The following is a 20697-nucleotide window of genomic DNA, read 5'->3' as shown; positions in this document are numbered from 1 at the left end:
CGAAGTCTCCTCTCCTCCTCCCTCTCCAGCTGGATTCTCTTAAAGGTGTTTCAAATGGAGATTAAATTATAAAACTTTAATTCAAATGCAGTTTTCTAGGAATATGCCAACTGCACACAGTGGCTCAGAGCCGAACATCTAGCCAGGTCCCAAAACAGCCCAGACCAGAGGTTGTCTCTTAGCTTGCAGTGGGGACACACTTGCGAGGTCCTCTCTGGTCTCTTTCTCTCTTGTTCTCCTGGCTCTTCCTTTAGCCACCATCAGGAAACAGGCAGCAGAGCTCAGGGGTGAAATGAGATGGGGAAGAGTGAGTGACTCATTGTTCTTTTAGACCATGTTCTGGCATCTTCCCCCGCAAATAAAACTCTTTCTTCCAGGCTCCCTGGGAGAATAGGGATGAGACATTCTGACAGAAGGAAGATCAGACAGACAGTACTCTTCATTCCAGAGAACAAAGAGAGCTTTTCTGGGGAAATCCTCCAATGTCCTCTCTGATACTGCCCACCTTCCCCCCCACATCTGGAATGTCAAAGCTCTAAATAATCTACCAACCTCTTTGTGTTTGCATCAGTCAACTGTTGCTGTGATAATGCTGTGTAACAAGTAACCCTGAAAATCTCAGTGACGTTTCTTTTTCTTGTCCATAGTCTGAGGGTTGGCTGAGGTGGCTCTGTTTAGGACCACAGCTTGGGTTCAGCTCTGCTCCACGTGTCACATGCTCTTTTCGTGGTGGCTGGAAGAACACAAGATTGAAAACCTCTGTTCACGTCATATCTGCTAACATGCCATTGGTCAAAGTAAGTCATCTGGCCAAGTTCAACATCAGTGGGATCGGGAAGTGTCCTTAGTTTATTTGAATAAGCCCCAAAGTCTGAGCCTTGTTAAATAAATAGCAAAAGAACCCCCCCAAAAGTCACATGGCAGAGCGTGCAGCTATATAATTCCAATACAGGGAGGGAGTGGTTACAAACAGGCTGGTTATTGCCTTCAAGCCGATTTTCCTTTGGGGGGATTCATCCTTCCACATTTGGAGAAGTGCCATTTACAGTTTGAGTGGGGCTGACCCCACTCCCAGCTATAGAAGTGAGCCTGGACTGATTCAAGACGATCTGACAGCCCATCCCATGCCACAGTCATTGATTCAAGGATAGGCATGTGACTTAATTCAGGTCAATGAGGGATACTAAATCCCAGAAATGAATCCAGAAAGTCTCTCTCTTTCTCACTGGAAAGAACAAAGAAACATGGAATCTGAATAGCTTTTGGCAACCAACCTGTGACTCTGAGGGAAACCAGCCTTAGGATGAAGCTGTGGAAGACAGTGCAGAGTCAGAAAGAAATCAGATCCTGGGATGACATAATGTAGCTGGATCAAGCATTACCTGAAACCTGACCTACCACTTGACTTTCACTTACAGGAACAGACATATTCCCTTTTGTGTTTAGGCTAGCTTGAGTTTTGTTCCCCATCACTTGCAACCCAAAGATTCCCAAGAGATGGAGATGATATCAGAGAGGAGACAAAAGAAGAGAACAGAGGCTCCCTAGGCTTTTTTACCTCCACACACACCAGTGCACAACTGGGCCCTACACACTGGGCCTAAGAGCATCGCTGGGATTTGGTCAGCTCTGCTAGAATGTTCAGAGCCAACCTGTCGCCCTGCACCTTGCTGCACCTACTATAGGCTTTCAGAGCCCAATCGCCCTCCTCATCAAGACCTGTTCACCTCTGGATGCAGCCTCAAGTCTCTGGCTGGACCCAAAGCCCTGGGAGTCTGGAACTGCCACCTCATACATCAAAGATGCTTTTGCATGGAGGGAAAAATGTAGGTCATTTTTCAATGCGTGTGGCTATCTTCAAGCAACCCTGAATGCCAGAAGTGGGGCTGGGATGACAGGGCTTGATAAATTGGGATTTGTCTCAGAAGGAGCTGCCTACAGCTGCCTACTCTCTTCACCCAAGGTGGGGCGATATGGAAAAAGGGGATATGAAGTGTGTCCCCCACCCCCACACACTATAAAAAGGGAGGAGCTTGTCTCTCTCTTGACCCCAAAGCATTGCCCCCATCACTTAGACACTGAGATAAAAAGAGAACTTTCCTTTCCTTGTTATTACTGTTGTTTTTAAATCTTGTGAAAGAGAAGAAGAAAAAAGGCAAGTCCATTAAGTCTTTTAGTCTTGGCTCTCCAGCCATCACTGACTGCTGGGGCAGTTAAGCAGTAAAATCTGAGCTTGAAGAAAAATCAAGAAAATTAGTGTTGGTAAAAGGGAAAGACTGACAGTCCTGGCCCTGGGGTGGGGGTGGGAGGAACACAGCCTGCCTGCCCCCCACAGCCTGTTCTCTGCCCACCCAAAGCGGCTCAGCCCCCCTTCCTCCCCCATCATGGCCCTGCCAACTCCTCCCACATTCTAGTCCCCTCGTCCCCCCCATCCCTGCCCCCAGCAGCAGCCTGGTCCACTCCCACCCTGGCCGCTGCAAATCCTTCTCTGCCGCCCAGCTGCTCCTCAGCTTGGACAGACAGTGCCCCCCTCAGGCCACACTTGGCCCTGGGCTGTGGCTATTTGTGTGACAAAGACATACACCCGTGGGTGGATTAGGAGGACACAGGCAAACCTCTGCTTGTTCCCCAATTCCAGATTCAAACCCAGGTCTCCAGAGGTGAGAGTAAAGAAGATGCCTAAATTAAAATGCTAATTACCATCTCCAGCAATTCGCTACCAGGCAGGCGCTGGTATCTATTATTAACAGCTTCCCGCCACAGCCCTGGCTCGCCAAGAGACACGGATGATTTAAAGATTCAGGTGCAAGAGAAAATAACATAGAGCCGTGTGTGTGCTGTGAAGTGCAGCCCGCGTCGCTGTCACCCCGCTCTGCCCACCTCCAGGAGAGACGGTGGGAGGAGCCCGCTGAGGACCGCTACTGTGCTGCCCTGTGGGACTCTGCCAGGGGGTCCCCCAGGTGGAAAACTGGGAAGTAGTTAGACCAGCTGGATGAGCAGGATAACGTAAACCCTGGTGTTTAAAAATATCTGCAGAGCCCTTTATGGCTCACCAAGGACCTCCACGTTTTAATTAAACATCGGGGTTTGGAGAGGACAGGAGTGTGAGCTGCGATCCCTGGGTACGAAGAGGCCCAGGTGAGATTCCATTCTGGGCATGAAGCCTCTTTCCCTGCGCCAGCTACTCTTGGAATCTGGGACCACCGAGGATGTGGATTTGAAGGATGGGAAAGTTTGCTGCCAGGAGAGAGGTGGCCTGTGAGCCACCCATTCCCATGTGACCCGGGTGCTGGCACTTTGAGGAGCTGAAGCCCACGCCTGGACTCCATTGCTCTCCCATCAAACTGACCTCTAGAAACAAGACAGAGTTGGTTGTAAGGGTGGTGTGAGCCTTGGCAATGCCCATGGAGGGTCCCAGGCTGAGAGTGTAGGCAGCCGGGAGACAGGAGGAAAGGAGTAAAAGAGGCATGAGTGACACGAAGTAGAAGGAATTCAGAGTGACAGAACAGGAGACCCAGGTGCTCACCTTCCTCTGTTCATTGCAGGCAGACGGGGGAGCCAGACTACCCAAGGTCACAAGGAACTGCCCAGTAAGGACAGAGGAGGATTTCAATCTCCTTTACAGACTCACAGTTTAGACACCAGAGGGGCAATGTGCAGCATCCTCCAGGCCATGTCACCCCCTCACATATTGCTAAGTTGCTGTCACAGTAACTCCGTCCCACTCTGAGATGATCTTCCCCTGTAACCGTGTGCTCTGGGGAGCAGGGATTGCTGTGTCCCCAGAACATGGCTTCAGACAGAGAGGGCGCCCTGTGATTTCTTGGTGAACCAATGCATAAATAAATTAATGTTATATGTGAACAGCCTCATACACAGGGGTGTGCTGGGACCGGCTCCTGCCAGCTCCTGTGAACCATTTAAATATTTAAGATCTGTGAGCTTGGTTGTTAAATGAATGGTGGCCTGAAATCGGCCAGGATGAGGGTATTTACACCACAGCAAGCAGCGAATGCTCCAAATCAGTGCTTCTTGTTTCTACCCCACCCCCACCCCAAGCAAAACACCAATAGCCAATCTTCTTCATCTAGGTTAATCTTTTTAATCCCCAAATCTTCCAAATTCAGGAAAAGGTGAAATGGCTGCTGCAGTTTATTCCTTTATTCTCTTTCCTTTAGTGCATTTTTGGCCACCCCCTGCCAAGCCCCCAGCACCTCTCCTCTGCATCACAAGGCCAGGCCCCTTTGTGGAGACAGTGCCAGAAGAGTTAATCCCCCATCCCTTTCTCACTCCCTTCATCTCAACACGTCACCTGCTCTGCTCAGGTTCTGGCCCTGGGTGGGGTATAAACACCCCCAGTGATGAATGGCCCCACGAGCAGCCATAGCAGTGACGCTGGAGCCCTCTGCTCCCTTCGACACCTGCTCTGTCCCAGCTGGAGGAAGGGGAGTGGGAGGAGGGGCTTCCATCTGAGTTAGAATCATCCATCCTAAGTAATTAGCTGCCAAGGAGCAGAGGCCTCCCTGCCCCTACCAGCTTCTCCAAACTCCTCCTGCCCCAGGATTGCCTCTTGAGGCTGATGGGAGAGCCAGAAACCTGAGGAGGCCAGGGAACCATCTGCCAGGACTCAGGGTCTCTTTGCAGATCAAAACCTAAAGACACTCCTCCCAAGACCGCTACTGTCAGATCCTGCTCTGCCCAACCCATTTCTTCTCTCCCAAGGCTGCTGCTCTAGGCCTCTCAACCATCCTCTCCTTAGCAGGGGAATGGAAAATGACTTTGGCAGACACCATTGGTCATCTGTCCTGTGTCCATTTCCTGTTTATATTGTTCAGGTTAACCTTGCAGTCCCATGTCCCATGCCCCTGATCTTTTTAGGCATAGTGAGAGTGCATCCATCTGTTGAGGTCAGAGGTTTCTTTGCTCTTTGTGTGAGAGCATCACAGGGAAAGATGTTTCTATCTCTGGGCATTATGGCATCTGGATGTGACTCCTGGAGTGCTGCAGCAGCCATGTTGTGACCACAGAGGTGACAGGCAGAGGGAAGAGCTGACACATTAGCAGGGGCAGAGCAGAGACAGGGACAGAGCTGAGGTCCCTGGGTCTGTGACTTCCCATGCCTGGAGGGGCCCCTCCTCAAGACCTCCTGCAGTGTGGGATGATAAAGTTTCCCACCCATTTTGAGTTGGATTGGTTACCTGCAGCCAAAGGCATCCCGACCCGGAGAAATTAAGGGCTGAATGTCATCACTGCTGAGTCAGGGCCTGACCTTGGACCCACATGTGGGTAACCAGGTTTGGGTTGCACCCATTGTCCGGACCCCATCCTCTGCCCACTGTAGTGCTCTCCTCCACTGTGGGCGATGGAGCGAGCCAGGCCAGCGTCCACCTGCTTGTGCCCGCCTTTCTTTGCCTGAGCCCTCTCTCTGGCATGGGGAGGCCCTGCTGCCTGTATTGCTATAGGCCAGAAGTGCTAGAAAATGAAGCCCCCAAGAGCAGCCCTCAACCAAGAACTTATGGGAATTGGTGTATAAATACCCCATATTCCTCTTCCATTGGGTGGAACAATTCTGAGGCATGTCGTCTGCACTGGGTCTCAGCATTGCAGGGTGAGCCTCTAGTTGCCCACAGTGGTAACTCGTTTGAGAACACTCCCTTTATTGCCTGCCTCCCCTTTCCCGTGTCACCTTAACCCCAACCTTCACCCCAAACTAACCCCAACTCTTATCCTGACCCTACACCAACTCTTGCCTTAACCTTCACCCTCACCCTGGTCCTTAGCCTAACCCTCACCCTAAGCTAGCTCACTCTCCCATTCCCCTATTACCTCCCAAATTAGCTACTTGCACTTGAAACCTTGTTTCAGGGTTTGCTTCTAGGGGGACCCAAACTAAGGCTACCTCCGTCCACTGCATTACTGAACACCTGCTCTGTTCCAGTCACTGCAGAGAGAACAGGAAACAAGACGTACAGGCTCCCTGCCCTGGGGTCCATGAGCACGTGGGAGGACAGGCGATAAGCACATCACATCATTTTATATGGCCTTAAATACAATGACGAAAATACAACCAGTTGATGGTAGCGATGGGGAGGGCAGGTGGGTAAGAGAAGATGTCTCTGAGGGTCAGCCACGTGGAGAGCTGTGGGAAGAAGATCCTGGCAGAGGGCACAGCAGGTGCAGAGGCCGTGAGGCAGGCATGAGCACGGGAGCTTTCAGGAGCAGACAGCAGGCGGCGTGGCCGCGGTGGCGAGCCAGGAGAAAGCGGCAGAGGTGAAACAGGAAGGAACATGGAGGCTTCCCCAGGGCAGTAGTTTGTAGGTTCAGGGACAACAGGAATCTCCTGCAGGGTTGTGAGGTGGGAGCGGGGAGATTTGCCAAGCACTCTGCCTACTGTGTGGAGACTGGATGGGGGCGGGAGGTGAGGGTGGCTGGAGAGGCTGGCCGGGCTGGCTCAGTGGTCCAGGTGGGAGACGCTGGGACTTGGAGCAGCCAGCCCCGTGTTCTCTACAGGGGAACCTTCCTTTTGACAATCAGCCCCCTTCCTCTCTCTGCCTAGGACTACACCCTGGCCTGTGTGTGCTATTGCCCAGTCCCTTCCCCAGGCTGGAGGTCACTTCTAAACCTAAGGCCAATGCCTGAATCCTTGTCACTTCTGGACATTCCCACAGTACCAACTGTCCTTGCCCACCCATCTGCCGGGAACCATTCTTGCTCTCTGTGCTTGGGCATCACCAGGGGCCCCCAGTTCCTGCCTGCCCTACAAGTGAGCAGGTTTCACTCCAGATTGAAGCACCACCCCATCTCCATGCCAGTCTTCCCCACTCGAGGCCCCCAGAACAGCCCTGTGACCCCATGGGCTTGCGCAGCAGCTTTCCCTGAGTTTCTCAGAACACACTACTCACATTATTTTTCACTCAATATCTGTTGAGAAACCGTTGAGAGAGCTGAAGGACGTGGCTTAGCCCTGGTTTACAGATGGGCTGTGCAAACAGAAAGATTTGCACATTTTTCAGGAGCACGGGGTAACAGCCCACATTTGCTAGATCCTAAGCCAGCATCAGTAACAAATGGGCACAGTTAGGGAAGACTCGTATGCCTCATGTGGAAACAAGGCTTTGGGTCTCACTCTCTGCCTCTGCTGGGGAGCAGGAACCTCAGACCCACAGGAATGTCTGTGGGGGAACAAGGGGAGAGCTTCCTCTTGGTCTCTCAGGGTGGCTATGGTTGCCAGTGTTCTAACCCACAGATGAGAGAGAAAAGAACCCCTACTCCTTAAGAATACCTCAAGGGCAACTAAGAACTGTGTTCTGGGTCCAGGGCAGGAGCGAGGACAGGGTTAGCAAAGGAAGGAGAGTAGGAGAACAGAGAGCACGCTAGGCTAGTCTTTTCCATCTCTCTGTGCCTCAGCTTCCTCATCTGTAAAATAAGGGAGCACATTAGGGAGTCTGGAGCATAGACTGCTAGTTATCCCCCAATATCTGTTCTCCCCTCCCTCTGATCTTTAGCTGGGCCCACAGCTGCCTGTAATCTAGATTCTTTCCAGCATTCCTTGTGGCAATTTTGGACACATGACTAAATTCTGACGGGAACGCTGTGAGCACAAGTATGGTGTGCAGTTCTGGGAAGTGTCCTCAAAGGGAGGACATGCCCTTCTTTGTCCCTTTCTCCTCCCAGCAGCTGGGACTGAACAGCCATCTTGGCCCTTGAAGTGGAAGCTGCCTAAAGAAGATAGCCGAGCAGCAAGAATGAATGATCGCAATGACTGGGAGAAGACTATCTTCCAGCCCAAGACTCCCACCTCTAGGACCTTGATTGCTTGAGAGACAAATGAACTTCTATTTTGTTTACAGTATTGCTTTTCTGGTTTGGGTGGTTTCCATCCCTCACAGCTGAACCTAATCCTGGTCACTACAGACTGGAACCCAGATCTGCCTGTCCCCAAAGCCCAGGCCCACCCACAGTGGGCCACTCCATAAGTCCTGGTGAAAGGCTACAGTGGTTGGAGGGGGTGGGTACTGCCCGAGATGTGCGAATGAGCAGCAATAAAGCAGGTGAGCCTGGCTCAGGCAGACCCACTCCAGTGAGTTCCAGCTAGAAGATGCTGGTGGCTGGCTTCTGCGGGGTTTCCAGAATGGGCTGAAGGTTTGTTTTTTGAGAAGGACAGGAAAAGAGCTTGAAGAATGGGAAGACTAAAGCACAGAACTGACTGGAAATTACTTGCTGGCTGGCTTCAATCCAATCCAGCATCTGGGAAAGTAGGGAGTAAATTCTCAGCCAGCCTTCAAACAAAAGAACATGGTGATGAGGAGGCTCTGACGTGCCACCCTCATCCTCAGAGTGGCTGTGACTGTTTCTTTGTACCCATCATGCAGAAAGGAACCACATGGCTCCCCCTTCTGCCACCTGGGAAGACACCGCTCACCGTGTTGCCACAGCCCAGCATCCATTCACCCTCTCCAGTGCGAACAGCACCCAGTTTTCCTCTGGGAATCCCCACCTCCCCCCACTCCCTTTCAATCCATGGGCTTCAAATGGAGCTGACTCTACCCCAGGGTCCAGGGCTGCGTGTGACTTAGGGTTGTCATGTGACTCAGGCCTAGCCAATCAGAGTATTTATATTCTCCCAGCCAGCTTGGTTGGTCAGGGATGTATATGTGACCCCGTAAGACTCGGTGAGACACAAGGAGACTTGCAGAGTCTGTTGAGATGACAGCTGACTTTCTTTTCCCCTGAATTTGAATCTGGGAGGGTACAGACCTTTTGCTACCACATGGAGCCTCAGGATGAAGCTAACGTGTAAATGAGAAAGGCCAACAGACAAAGAGGCCTCCTGGTTCTGGACAGCTCCAAGCCTGAAGCTCATCAGCCCCAGACATGTGTATATCAACAAACTTCTCCCCCCATCACCGCACAGAGCTCTTCCTGTGCATGTTCTAGTCTCTAACTGGAATGTCATTTCTTCTCCAGCTGCAAAATCCACCTCCAGCATCTTAAGGCAAATGTAAACGGCTCTCGGCCCCTGTCCCAGTTGAGCACAGATCACACTAAATGTGAGCCATTTCCAAGTTGGCTCCACTACCCTTGTAGGAGCTACTCAAGGGCAGGACCGGCATCTCCTTTAACTCTGTATCCAGTGCCCAGCATCCAGCAGGCGCTCACTAAATGCTGGTTGAATAAATAAATGAATGACTGCAGAGAAACAAGCTAATCGTTCATCAAGTTTATGGATGACATGAAATTGGGAGCAGTTTCTAGCCAGAGGTTAGAATCATAAAGCAGATTGGCTTTCACAAATGAGACTATGGCAAGACAGAATCAGAATTGGATGACGTTCATTAAGCAACTAGTTTGAGGAAGTCGTCGCCGGGAGTATGTGAAAGCTGGGGATGTAATGGTTTCTGTGCATGTTCCAAGACAAGCTGTGGTGGCAGGCTGGACATGGAGCCAAAGCAGTTGTCCATTGAGGGCTGGGCTTAAAATGGGGTTGAGGTCAATTCACAGGCTATGACAAGCAATACCCCAGCAAACTCCTCTGTCTCCAGGATGCCACTTCTAGCTCTGTATTTTGGAACACATAGAAGATGCAGGGGAAGCAAAAAAAAAAAAGCATTTAAAATAGTGAAAGGGAGGACAAATTAGATTTCCGAAGTCAAGTTAAAGAAACTGAGGTTGCTGCATCTGGAAAGAAAAAGCGAAAAAAAAATCTCCCCAAGTGGGGCTTTAATGAGGGGTGCTATGCCACAGAGTGGGGAGCATCCCTCCTTCCTCCTGGAGGGGCCCCAAGCCCCAGATGGGCAGGGAGGCGCTAGCAGCCCGCCCTGCCCCCACTGCAGCCTCCCGAGCTGCCGCCACCCCTGCTGTTTACGCTTTTATCGTTTGCAATGAAAGACGATGATGTGTGTGCACTGTATTGATTGTGCCTCTTAGATTTTTATGTCATTGTGGAAAGCAGCAATTATGCTCGCCTGCTCTGGAGGGAGTGAATGGCCCCGGGGGAGGACGACGCAGGGCAAGGAAGACTCAGAAGGCAGCCCAAGTGGTCCCACTCAGGAGCTGGGGGTGGGAGGCAGGCGGGACAGGGGCTGGTTGAGCCTGAGAAAAGGCAGGATGGATGCACCCTCTACCCTATGCGATAGACATTTATTAAGTGCCTGTGGTGTACCAGGTACCCAATCATTGTCCCCCCCCCGAAAGCCCTCTAGTGGCTTCCCTTTTGCATTTATTTTTCAAAAATTTATTTTAATCGACACATTGTGATTGTACATGATGATGGAGTACAATCTGATGTTTTGATATGTGTACATATTGTGTAATGATCAGGTCAAGGTCAGGGTAGGTAATGTAACCATCACTTCACCCTTTTGCATTTAGAATAATGCAAAACATGTGTCACTCTGCTCACTGAACAGAAGTCACTTGACCCCTCCCACTTCTCTGGCCTCCCCTCCATCCTCTCTTCTCACTTACTGCCCTCCAGCCACCTGGCCTTCTTTCCAGCCTGCTCACTCACCACACTTGGCCCTGCCTCAAGGCCCTTGCTATTGCCTTGGCTATTCCCTCTGCCTGGAATGCTGTTCCCCACCCTCTGTGCCAGTCCTCCTCTTCACTTTCAGGTCTCAGCTCAAGTATCACCTCCTCACAGAGTCCTATCGCAAAGACCCCATGCCGTGTCTGCACCAGTCTGTCTCTATCACATCACCATCTTTTCTTTTCTCTGTAGGACTTTTTACTCTCAGATATATTCTTATCTACTTATGGGTTCATTGTCTGTCTCTCTCACCAAAATGTAAATGCAAAAAAATCGAGACCTTGTCTCCTGGCACATGACATGAGTGGAATGAATATTGATAAATATTATTAGCTCCAGTTAACAGTAAAGGAAACTGAGGCTTAGATGGTATATTAATTAGGACTGTTTGTGACAGAATGCCTCATTAATACCCAGAGATTGCTGATTGCTAACACTGGTTCGGTTGCTCAGTGATATCCTCACAGGCCAAGGAACTTTCCACCTGTCTGCCCTGCTTTTCTCAGGACATTCTTCTTAGCTTGCCCTCATTGTCACAAAGCAGCTGCTGCTGCTCCTAACATTTGGCATTCAAAGTAGGAAGGAGAGGAGAAGACCAAATTCTGATCTAGCCGTGTGTCCCCTTTTTACTGGTCCTTTTCCATTTCTAGAACACCCCTCACCAAGATTGTGCTTCCAGCTCATTTGCTAGATCTGTGGTGCTTACTGCAGGGGAGACTGGGACACTGAGCTCTCCAAGCTCCATAGTGGAGGAAAGCAAAGGAGAAGTGGGTTGGATGGGAGTGTTGACTGAGCCAGCCTCAGTGACAACCACAGAGAGGTGAGGTGACTTGCTAAAAACCACAACTAGAAACAGCAGAACTGGGATTTGAGCCCAAGTCTGTCTGACACAGGGTCACACCCTAGTCATCACACTTTTGTGCTTCCCTCCTGGCACCTGGGTCAGAGAGGTAAGGCACCTCTTGGGCCTCAGATACCAGAAGGTGCATCAGGTCTCTACCCAGCTGTGTGTGGCTGTGTCTAAGCTGGCATTTCTTGATCATCTCACACCATCCCTCTCCCTCCTACAGCACAGCCCAGTGCTCTGGCCACAACAGTCCACTCAGGACTCCTGATCTTTCTCCTCCTCTGTCCCTCTGCACTTGTTCTCTTTGCACAGAGCCCCTGCAAATCCTAGGCCACTCTGCTCATCCTTCAAAGACCAGCTCAAATGTCACCTCCTCTAACTCTTCCTCTTTCTCATTCAGTCATTTGTTACCCACAGTGTGCCCAGGACAGTTCCAGGTGCTAGCACCTGCCCATATATAGCTGACAATCCAGAGGGGGAGACAGACAATAAACATATAAACAAAATAAATAAATAAGACCATTTTATAGAGGGATCAGTGTTGTGAGGAAAATAAAACAGAGTAATGTGTTAAAAAGCAACTGGGAGGCCATAGTAGGCAGAATAATGGCCCCCAAACCTACTCCTTTGAACTTGTGAATATGTTAGGTTACATGGCAAAAGTGAATTAAAGTTGAAGATGGAATTAAGGTTGGGTATAATAAAGACTTTGGCTGGCCTTTGTCCCATGTTCCTGAGGGGTAACCTCCAAATCCTTGGAATTTCCCAAGTGATAGGAGTATTCATGGTGGGTCCCTCAGACCACGCCTGATAGTTTATGCTAATGAGATGACTCAGGATGGGGGCAGGACATGCCAGAAAGGCCAGCCATGTGATTAGAGGGTTGGACTTTTGATCTACGTGATATTAGCCCAACCTCCATGGAGGAGAGGGAGGATAGAGATGGAGTTCAAACACGTGGGCAATGTTTCAATCCATTCAATCAATCATGCCTACTTAAGGAAACCCCAATAAAAACTCTTGACACTGAAGCTCAAGTGAGCTTCCCTGACTGGCAATACTCTGTACTGTCACACATGGATGTGCCGGGAGGGTAATGCATCCAGACTCCACATGGAGAGGACAATGGAAGCTGCATGTTGGGGACCCTCCCAGACCTCACCCTATGTGCCTTTCCTTTTGGCCGGTTCTGATTTGTGTCCTTTTGTAATCATGTAATTCCTGAGTCCTATGAGTCATTCTAACAAATTATCAAACCTGAAGGGTTAGTGAAAACACTTGAATTTGTAGCCAGGTGGTCAGAAGTGAGGGCAGCCTGGGGAACCCTGAACTTGTGACTGGTTTCTGAAGGGAGGACAATCTTGTGGAGGACTGTGCTCTTAACCTGTGACGTCTGGCCTAATTCCAGGTAGGTAGTGTCAGAAGTCATTGGAGTCTTGGAAGGAGAGGAGTTGGGGAGATTATCCTGAATTATCTGATGGGCCCAATATAATCACAAGGGTCTTTAGAAATGGAAGAGGGAGGCAGAAGAGAGAACCAGAGAGCAGTGTGACAGGGATTCAGCCCAGCATTGCTGGCTTCAAAGATGGAGGAAGGGGCTAGAAGGTGGAGGAATATGGGCAGCCTCCAGCAGCTGGAAAAGCCAAGGACACAGATTCTCCCCTAGAGTTTCCAGAAGGAACTCAGTCCTGCTGACGCCTTGATTTTAGCCCAGGAAGACCCAGTTTGGACTTCTGACCTCCAGAACTGTAAAATAATAAATGTGTGTTGTTTTAAACATGTAAGTTTGTAATTTGTTACAGCAGCAATGGGAAACTAATACAGGGGTGTTATTTTGTGCCAGGAAGATCAGGCAAGGACTCTCTGAGAAGCTGACAATTAAGGTGAAATCCGAAACTTTTTACATCCCTTTTTTGTCACGTTGTTACTCACTTTGTTTGTAAGACCCTCATATGTAAACCTTACCTGATTCAGCTTTGTATACCCACGACTTACTGGTGACCCAGCAGGAACTAAGTCCGCAGTAATTTTTTTCCTCAAAGCATTTTTGTTTTGTTTTGCTTATGTCTAAAATAACAGTAAAATTGTCTTTTTGTGTGTATGTGTATGGTCTATGAATTTTCACACACAACAATCAGGATACAGAACAGTTCCATCACCCCAGTAAAAAACTCCCACGCTATCCCATAATAGTCACACACTCCCCACAGCTCTACAACCACTGACCTATTTTCCATCACTATAGCATTTATTTATTTATTTTTGAGAATGTCACATAAATGAAATCAGTGTACATAACCTTTGGAGTTGCTACTTTCACTGAGCATACATAATGCTTTTGAAATTCATTCAAGTTGTTGCATGTATCTACAGTTTGTTCTTTTTAGCATTCCATACCTGTTGAATAAGTATACCACAGTTCATTCATTCATCCACTGAAGGACATTTGTATTGTTCCAGTTACTGGCAATTGCCAATATAGCTGCTATAAACATTTGTTACCAGTGTTCATGGGAAGGTAATTTTCTATTTCTCTAGAGTGAATACCCAGGAATGGGATTGCTGGGTCATACAGTAAGAACATGCTTACGTTATAAGAAACTGACAAACTGTTTCCACTAGCAACGTATGAGCATTCCAGTTTCTCTGCATCCTTGTCAGCACTTGGTGTTGTTGATATTATAAATTTTATCCATTCTAGTAGGTATGCAGTTGTAACTTACTGCTCTAATGGCTAGTGGTGTTGAACATCTTTTCGTGTGCTTATTGGCCATATATCCTCTCTGGTGAAGTATATGCCCAAATCTTTTGCCCAGTTTGTAATTGGGTTCTTTGTTTTCTTACTGTTGTGTTTTTAGAGTTTTTTATATACTCTGGATACAAATCTTTTGCTGAATATGTGGTCTGAAAAAATTTTCTCCAAGTCTGTAGCTTGTCTTTTCACTCTCTGAACAGTCTCCTTCTCAGAGCAGAAGTTTTAATTTTATTTATTTATTTATTTATTTTTTTGTGACCAGTAAGGGGATCGCAACTCTTGGCTTGGTGTCGTCCGCACCACACTCAGCCAGTGAGCGCACCGGCCATCCCTACATAGGATCCGAACCCGTGGCGGGAGCGTCGCTGCGCTCCCAGCGCCTGCACTCTCCCGAGTGAGCCACGGGGCTGGCCCAGAAGTTTTAATTTTGATGAAGCCAAACTTATCCTCTTATGAATTGTGTTTTTAATGTCATGTCTAAGAACTCTTTGTCTATTCCTAGATCATAAAGACTTTCTCCCATGTTTTCTTCCAGAAGTTTTATCTGTAAGGAGTTAAGTTTTATACAAAGTGTAAGGTTTAAGTCAAGATTTTTTGCCTATGAGTGTATCATATTTTAATGTATCTATTTTGTTTTTTACTATATCTCTCTGAATAGTTTTTTTAAGAGATTGCTCTAGGAATTACAATAGCCATACTTAAGTTTACTCAGTCTACTTAGAGTTTATATTTTACCACTTTAGGTGAAGTATTTTTACCTACCATTGGTATACTTACCAATATATAGGTCCCCTTATTTTCTTCCTTCTCTATTTGTCTTCTACATTACATCTACATCAATTGAAAACCCTATCAGACAATAGAGCTTTTATTTATTTATTTGTTTGTTTGTTTTTATTATTTATTATTATTATTTTTTTAAAGGATGACTGGTAAGGGGATCTTAACCCTTGAATTGGTGTTGTCAGCACCACACTCTCCAAGTGAGCTAACCGGCCATCCCTATATAGGGATCCGAACCTGTGGCCTTGGTGTTATCAGCACCGCACTCTCCCAAGTGAGCCACGGGTCGGCCCCGAGCTTTTTTTTTTCTTTTAATTTCAACCATCAGACATACTATAAAGAGCTTAACAGGAGAAAATAGTCTATTATATTTATACAAATATTTAACATTTCTGCTGCTCTTTATTGTTGCTGTTTCAATTTCCTTCTACTATCATCTCTGTCTAAAGAACTTCTTTTAGAAATCTTTTAGTGCAGGTCACCCAGCAACAAATCCTCTTAGTGTTCCTTCATCTAAAACTTTCTTTATTTTACCTTCATCCCTGAAAGATATTTCCTCTAAAAAGTTCTGAGATGACAGTTCTTTTCTTTCAGCACTTTAAAAATGTTCTACTTCCTCCTGACCTTCATCATTTCTGATGAGAAATCCACAGTCTTTTTAATCATTGTTCTCCTATAGGAAATGTGTCATTTTTCTCTGGTTGCATTCAAGATTTTTTCTGTCTTTAGTTTTAAAAAGTTTGATTATGATGTGCCTGGGCATAGATGTCTTTGTGTTTATCTTGTTTAGGGTTCACTGAGCTTCTTAAATCTTTAAGTTTATGTTTTTCACCAAATTTGGAAATTTTCCAACATTATTTCTTCAAATATTTTTTGCCAACCCCATTCTTTCTCTTCTCCTTCTAAGAATCCAGTGACATGAATGCTAGACTTTTTGGTGTCCACAGGTTCCTGGAGCTCTGTTCATTATTTTTCCAGTCTTTTTTTTTTTTTTTCTGTATTATTCAAATTGGATGACTTCTATTGGTCTATCTTCAAGTTCAAAGACTATTTCTTCTATCAGCTCTATTCTGCTATTGAGCCCATCCACTGAGTTTTTAATTTGTTATTGTATTTTTCAGTTTTAAATTTCCATTTGGTTCTTCTTGCTATCTTCTGTTTTTTGGCTGAGGCTTTATGTCTTTCCATTCATTTCAAGAGTGTTTGCCCTTACTTATTGGACTATTTTCATAACACCTGCTATAAAGTTGTTGTTTGAAATCTCAGCAAAGTCAACTTAGCCTTGATATCTTTTCCCAAGCGAGTTGAGATTTTCCTGGTTCTTCCTATCTGGAGTAATTTGGTACCTTTCTACTAGCAGGCAAATGACCCAGTTGAGTTTAGGTTGCAAGTTCCCACCAGCCTCCTGTGGGTTGTGGTTCTAATGTCAGTTCAATTTTCAAAGCTTTCTCAGTGCTATCTGGATTTGTCCCATATGTGCACCACCCCATGGGCAATCTGAGATTTGGGTAGTGGACTGTTCCATAGTTCAGTTCTCAGGTTAAATATGTGCCTTGGGTTGAATGTCCCCCCCAAAACTTAATCCCCATTGTAACTGTTGAGGGTGAGAAATTCTACTATGATAATTGAAAGGTGGGGCCTTGAAGAGGTGATTAGATTATAGGACTGTGCAGTAATGGGTCTAAAAATGGTGGTCATGGGCGTGGTTCTTAGGGCTTTAAAAGGAAAGTGCATGAGGAGCAGTCTCTCTCTGCTCTCTCTGCTCTACCGTTTTTTTACAATGTGATACCCTGCATCACTATCGCCACCATCAAGACCCTCACCAGATATGTTCCCTGCACTGGACTTCCCAACCTCTGAAACTGTAAGCAATAAATTTTGTTTTCTTTATAAATCACCCAGTTTCAGGTATTTATGCTATAAGCAACAGAAATGGACTAAAACCGTATACTAATTAGGGTTGGATCGTATATAGATCGTGAACAGACTGGGGACAAACTCAGGATTTCATAAAGAACTTTAGGGGGTAGCTTTTCCCAGCTCCTCTCATTCTGATCTCCCCTGTCCTTTCCAGTTCACTGATGTTTTCCTTTCCAGCAGAGATAGTGAAGCAGCAGAAATTTGTCCTATCTTCATGGACCATGGCTCCTACAATTGGAAAGGAAGGGATCCTCTCTCAGAATTTTAGGTTCCTGCCAGCCTTTGCTGCTGCCGCCACATGAGTTCCTATAGCTGTGGCATGAGAGAATGGGGAAAGGGGGAAGGAAAAAAAAAGAAAAGTAGGAGACTTCTGCATTCCCTCTGAGCTATAGGAGACCCTCTTCGTGGTCCTCAATCCAGAGACAGAGAGCTTTTCCTGGAGCTCTCTCTATAAATGCTAGTACCCACTTCAAGGTTTTGGGCTGCATTGAATTCAACCCAAGGGATACTGAAGGGGAAAAAAATAGTAAACTTACCACTGATTTGGTGTTACTTTGCTATATGGTCTTTTCAGAGACTGCAAATAGCTATTCCATGCATTCTGTCTAGGTTTCAAGCTGCATCCACTGGGAGAGACAGGGTGGAGTGTATTTATTTCATCTCACCTGGAACTAGATCCTCCCCAGTAGTTTTGTAATGAACATGATGCACATGCGCACACACATGGTGCCAAAGCACCATTTAGTGGACACCTCTTATGTCAGGCATGTGAACAGTTTTGTGCTCACAGACGTATGCTCAGGCAGCCCAGGGTTTAAACCCACCTATCTTCTTTCTAGCTGTATGATGCCAGGCAAGAATCCAAATTTACATGATCCTCAATTTCCTTGCCTGTAAAATAGGGAAAATTGGAGTGTGGTGAGGATAAGATTCTATAATGTCTATAAAGCTCTTTATCTTGTGACCCAGCACATAGTAAATGCTCAAGAAATAAATGGCTACTTTTGGTGTATTACTATTATCACCCATTTTGTTGCAGGGAGAGTCCTGGGGTTGCAAGCTACAGAGGTGGACTCTACCCATATTAAGCAAAAAAGGAAGGTATATCTGGGGTTCCCAGAATCTATGGGAGGCTGGGGGACCAGGTCTAGGAACAGCAGGGACAGAAAGCTGATTTGAGGTTCTCAGGTGGGTTCACTCCTGGCCCCACAGCATGGGACAAGCTGTCCTCAGTCTTCCACCAAGTGAGATAGGCACCACCTCTGCCCTTCCTTGAAGACCACTCTCAATAGGGACCCCCCCCCAAAAAAACCCTCTTTCCTCTTACTAGTTATAAGACCATAGGCAATTAACCTAACCCTCTCTGCACCTCTGTTTCGCACCTGTAAAATAAGGCATATAATAGTATGAGCTGAAGATTTTATTCAATAATTTCAGAAAAAACTGTAACTCAGGATTGGACACAAGTACTCGATTATAAAATATTATTATTATTACATGCAGCTACTTGTTCAACCCTCACAACCACTCCTGGGTGTGCAGCTGATGGGAATGGATGGAAGCCACACAGGGGTAGCATTGGGGAAAAGGGTCTTAGAAAGTGGAGGATGGGGGAGCCCCTCCGCCTGAGATCCTGCCTATGTTGGAAGCAAGTTGCTGCATACAGAGTGGGCTCACTTGTGTGTGCAAAGTGTGTCTGCCCTCAGCACACATGTGAACTATGTGTTTTTCTCATGAAAAGCATAAGTTACTTGGATGAGGCTGTCCGGATGAGAAATCTGTTTTGAGAACCCACCTGCCTGGGGGCTGGGGAATAAGGTAGGAACTCCACAGGGTCTGTGGGCCGTGGGGTTTGGCAGGAGGAGCCCTAAGCTGACTGGGCACGCTGGTCCCATCTGGAGGGCACAGCAGGGGCAGGGTGGGGGCCCGGGCTGTGCCCTCCAGCAGGACAAGAAGGCTGGGGCAAGGGAAACAGAGGGTTCCAGTGGGACTCGTCGTAGGGCAGGAGCAGATAGTGCTCCAGATGGCACTCATTTTCTTTCCATTTTTTTCTTTTTCTTTTTTTTTCCACTTAAGAAAAAGCTGTAACGAGACAGACTATGGAACAGCAAGATTGATTGTGTCATTCTGGCCTTTGAGGGAAGAAGGGGGGAAAAAATCAAATTATCGGACGGGGTCCTTTTAAGGAACTGCTGCTTTAATTTATTTTCTCATATTTTGTCAATAGCTGTTGTTTTTTTCTTAAACAAGTGCAGCACTTTATAAATGGATTTTGCTTGGGCAAAACAAACACAGTCATTTCATACTTTTCCTCCCTTTGAAAACTTACTTAAAATGTGGTGAGTGGCTAAGATGGAGCCACAGGGCCTGACCACCCCTCAGAAGGATGACTGGTGGCTTCAGAAAGACCCCCAGCCTCAGGTGGGTAGGGTGGGAAGGGAGATGGGCACACCAGCAGACTTGTGGCCGATGATCACCTCCCGGCCATGCAGCCTGTGGAAGCTCCAAACTCACCTGGGGGACATTTAAAACACAGATTGCCCCACCCGTCCCCGAAGAGCCTGATTCAGTTGGCCTGGAGTGGATCCTGGACTCTGACTTTTTAACGCTCAGGTGATTGAATAACAAAGCAAACAGCAGGCTCAAGCTCCTCAGCCTGGCCTTCCTGCCACGCCTGGGCAACCTCCCTGTCCTCATGCCCACCTCACCCCGAGTGCCCTGGACTCCTCTCGGGACCCCAGCCTCTGTGCTCCTCCTTCCTTGGCCTGCAATTTGGACTCACCTTTTCAAATGACTGAATCCCAGTCAGCCTCAGAAACGGGCAGTCCTCACCACTCATTCATTCATTCATTCGGGTGTTTACTGAACATGTGTTTACTCAACACCTTTATGGCAGGCGTTGAGCCCGGCATCACAATGAGTAATATAGCCCTTCCCTCCAGAAACCCGCACAGCAGCTGGGCCACAGACTTCCCTGGCCTCTGCTGTGCCACACGCAGAGCAGGCGTCTCAAACTCAAATGTCCCCAGGGCCAGGCAGGCCCGTAGGTGAGTGAAGAAGACAGGCAGGACGTGGCTGAGGGGGCATGCAGGCCTCTTCTGAGTGGGGCTGCGGCCCAATTTCGCCTGTGGAAGGCCGCCCAGTGCTGACAGTTTTTCGGGAGAGCCAGCAATCCGGGTATTCCCATGAGACCCCCCCGGCTTTTAAATGTCACTCTGATTTTCTTTAAATCCACCCTCCCTGGGGGCCACACAAAACCAGCCTGCCTGGCGCCCTCTGCTGCTGGGTCCCCGCGTCTCAGACCACTTGATCCCAAGGGCGGAGCGCGGAGCCCGTCTCTGCGGGGCCTGTGCAGCCCGGGGGCGGCGGCTAGAACGGCTGCTGGGTGACGCCCTCCCAGATGGCCTGCCCTGGACCTGGGCTCCGGCTCGGCTCACACACCTCCCCGGGACACGCCAACCCCCGCGCCCCGGAGCCGGCGAGCGCGGCCCGCGGCCCCGAGTCCCCGCTGCGACCCCTCGGGCGGGCGCCCAGGACGCGGCCGGGGCCGCGGGTCTTCCTGCGCGCAGGCGCCTCCCCGGAAGCCGGCCTCTCCCGTTCGCGCTGCGGACTTTAATAAATTGCCGCGGAGGGGTCGGGAAATCAAGCGAGCCGGGGACGGCAGGTGAGAGGCGGGAGGCGCTGCAGAGCCTGGAGGCTGCGATGGGGAATTTGACCAGCAGTCAGCCAAGGGAAGACGGGCTGGCGGGCGGCTCCACTCCGCGGGCTGCAGGGGTGGGCCGGGGACCCGGCCGGGGACTGGTCCCCGTCGCCCGATGCCGCGAGCCGAGGGGGAAGCTGCGAAGCCTGGAGCAGAGCTGCATT

The sequence above is a fragment of the Cynocephalus volans genome, chromosome 2 (assembly GCF_027409185.1).
Source record: "Cynocephalus volans isolate mCynVol1 chromosome 2, mCynVol1.pri, whole genome shotgun sequence".
NCBI lineage: Eukaryota > Metazoa > Chordata > Mammalia > Dermoptera > Cynocephalidae > Cynocephalus > Cynocephalus volans.
This window is presented reverse-complemented; position numbering follows the sequence as displayed.